This window comes from Chiloscyllium plagiosum, unplaced genomic scaffold, assembly GCF_037043375.1.
Source record: "Chiloscyllium plagiosum isolate Xiang-an unplaced genomic scaffold, Cpla_swu_hap1 HiC_scaffold_38, whole genome shotgun sequence".
NCBI classification, from domain to species: Eukaryota; Metazoa; Chordata; class Chondrichthyes; order Orectolobiformes; family Hemiscylliidae; genus Chiloscyllium; species Chiloscyllium plagiosum.
The window spans coordinates 3,296,894-3,300,610 of NW_028270176.1; positions in this window are offsets into that span (position 1 = coordinate 3,296,894).

Here is a 3,717-nt window from a genome sequence, read left to right on the forward strand (position 1 = left end):
TTTGTAACATGGTTGAAGAGCTAATGGCACAAATCAACACGAATGAAAATGATTTAATAGACATTAGAGAGACACGTCAAAAGGATGGCCACGACTGCGTGTTCAATATCCAGGAGTCGTAGATTACTTGGAAGGTCAGACAGCAGTGTAAAGAAGATGGTGTCTCTCTGTTATACAAGGCCGACATCAGGGCAGTGTGGAGAGTCGCTATAAGTTCGATGGAGAATGAGTTTGAATTAATTTGCGTGGAAAGAAGACATTCTCTGAAGAAAAAGTCACTGATAGGTGCAGTCTCTAGGCCAGTAAATAATAACATCACATTGGTGAAGGCAATAAACAAAGAAATCAGCAATGCCTGTAAACATGGGTCGGCTATTATCATTAGGGATTTTAGTCTACATGTAGCTTAGTCGAAGCAGCTCAGTCACAGTACCTTTGAGGAGGAGTTCGTTGAGTGTACCCGTGATAATTTCCTTGAACAGTATGTAATGGAACATCGAGAGATTAAGCAACCTTCGATCTGGTCCTGCGTATTGGAACAGAAATAATTAATGATCTCATAGTTAGGGATCCTCTTGGAACGAGTGATCACAGTATGGCAGAACTTGGAATTCAGATTGGGAGTGTGAAGATAAAATCCAATACCAGGGTCCTGTGCATGTGCAGGGGCACAACAATAGAACGAGAGAGCATCTGGCTAAAATAGACAGGAAACAAAGGTTATATGGTGTGACAGATATCGAGCAGTGGAGGACTTCCATCAAAGATTTTTTTGTACAAGTGCTTAGCAAAAGTATATTCCAGTGAAAAGGAAGGACTGTAAGTAAAGGGATAATCTGCCCTGCGTGTCTGAGGAAATAAGGGAGGCTATCAAAGTGAAAGAGAAGGCATACCAAACGGCAAAGAACAGTATGAAACTGGAAGATTGGGAAAATACTAAAGATGAGGAAAAATAACTAGTAAAGAATACAAAGACGGATTGCAAAAGTTCCAATATAAATATAAAAAGAAAAAAGAATGGCTCAACTAAAGTTTGGTAATTTTGAGGATGAGAACGGGCACTTAGTTTTGTGATGTGATGAAATGGCCGAGGCATTGAACAGGTATTTTGTGTCAGTCTTCACAGTGGAGGATAGTATTAACATGCCAGTAAGTGGCAAAGAGACAAATGTAGGTGAGGACCTGGAAACAAACATTATTACGGAAGAGGTAGTGTCAGGCAAGCTAATGGAGCTGAGGATGGACAAGTCTCCTGGCCGTGAGGGAATGCATCTCAGGGTATTAAAGGAGATGGCGGGAGAAACAGCAAGTGCACTAGTGGCAATTTTCAAATTCACTGGGCTGCGTGGCAGTCCCAGCAGATTGGAAAAAAAAAACTAGTGTGACACCATTGTTTAAAAATCGAGATGGATAAAACATTGGGAATTATTGATCAGTTAGCTTAAGTTCTGCAGTGGGAAAGATGCTTGAGTGTATTATCAAGGAAGAAATAGCAGGGCATCGCGATAGAAATTGGACAGATGTAACGTAGGTTCCTGATGGTTCAAACAGAGATGCTATGTTGCAGCTGTACAAGGTGCTGGTGAGGCTATCCTTGGTGTACTGTGTGCACTTTTGTTCCCCTTACTTGAGAACGAACGTACTGGTACTGGTGGGGAAGGGGTGCACAGGAGGTTCACTGGGTTGATTCCGGTGTTGAGGGGGTTAGCCTATAAAGAGAGACTGCATACATTAGGATTATTTTCTTTGGAATTTAGAAAGATGAGGGGGCAATCTTACTGAAACATAAAACATTGAACAGAATAGATTAGAGAGAATTATAAAGGATGCTTCCACTTGTGGGTGAAATTCGGACAGGAAGGCATAGCCACAGGATTAGAGGGAGCAGATTTAGGACTGAGTTCAGAAGGTTCTTCTTCACCCCAGACGGATGTTCATATATGGAATACCTTGCCCAGCGAAGAAGTTGACGCTAGTGCAACAAATATTTTGAAGAGCGATACTTCATTTGAACAATAAATGAAATAAGGGATACAGTAAGCGTATTTGAGTCTTTAGAAAGATCAGCAATTATGTCATTGAACGGCGGAGTAGGCTTGAAGGGTCGGACAGCCTATTCCTGCTCGAGTTTTTAGGCTCTATGAATTTATGTGTCACAAAAGCAGCTGCACAGGGGGAAGACTCCATGGGGCCAGTTGGTTCAGGTGTTGGGAGTGAAGGCAGAGTGCAACAGAGTTTCCTGCAGGGAAGGGTCCCTGCGGATGGTGGACAGGGACTGAAGAGGGATATATGTCTGATGATGGTATCTCGCTCCAGTTTTTCGAAATTTAAAAAAAAAAATCGATGATCACTTGAATCACCACTGCGAATACATTAGCCAACTTTTATAGGTGCGCCATTGAGATTATTATGTCTGGATGTATCAGTACCTGGTATGGCACCTGTACCATTCAAGATCAGAGATGTCTACAGCGAGTGGTGAACTCAGCCCGGACAATCACAAAGGTCAACCTAGTCTATGTTTACATATTATTTATAAATCTATGCTACTTAACACTGAGATCTGTTTGTATTGATCGCAAGATAAAGCTTTTCACATTGCCGCAGTCCACGTGACAATAAATTGAATTCAATTCAATTCAATTGTGTAATGTCGACGCGATGGATTTTTGGAGCAGCTTGTGGTGGAACCAAGTAGGGAACAGGCAATACTGTATTTCGAGTTGTGCAATGAGGCAGACCTGACAAGGGAGCTGAAGATGAAGTTACCCTGAGGAAGCGGTGATGATAACATGACTGAATTTACCCTGTAATTTGCGAGGGAGAATATACAATCAGAAGTAATGGTACTAAAGTTGAATAAAGTCAATTGCAGAGGCATGAGGTAGAAGCTAGATGAAATTGGTGAGAAAGGAACCGAGCAAGAAAGCAGGAAAGTGGAAGTGCAATGGCAGGACTGTCTGAGCGTAATTTAGCAGACACATCATGTGGAAATTGAGGTATGTTGCAGGGTGGTTAAGGCAACCATGGCTGACTCAGGAAGTCATCGATAGCATAAAAGCAAAAGAAAAAATATATAATGTGGCGAAGGGCAGTGGGTAATCAGAGCATTGGGAAGCTCACAAAGACCCACAAAGGGCAATAACAAAACAAATGAGTAGGGAGAAGATTAAATGTAAGCTAACTACTAATAGAAAGGAAGACTGCAGTTGTTTCTTTATTCATATAAACGCAAAACAGAGGTAGAAGTGGACAATAGGCCACTGGAAAATGACACTTGACAGACAGTAGTGGGGAACAAGGAAATATTTGAGGAACTGAAAAATTACATTGTGCCAGTCTTCACAGTGGAAGACATGAGTTAGACGCAAACATACAAGAGAATGGGGGAACAGATGTGAGTCTAGTGGCCATCATTGAGAAAGTGCAAGAAACACTGATTGGCCTGAAGGTGGATAAATCATCTGGATCAGATGGAGTACCTTCCAGAGTTATAAGGTAGACAACTGAAGAAATAGTGGATATGTTAGTGAAAAACTTTCAGGAATCGGTAGAATCAGGAAGGGTGCTACAGGACCAAAAGATCACAAAGGTGACACCCCATTTTAAAAAGAAACCACACAAAAGCTGGAAAATTACACACCAATCAGCCGAATCTTGGTTGTGGATAAGGTCCTGGAATCCATTGAAAGAAATTTCTGAATACTTGTAAGTGTC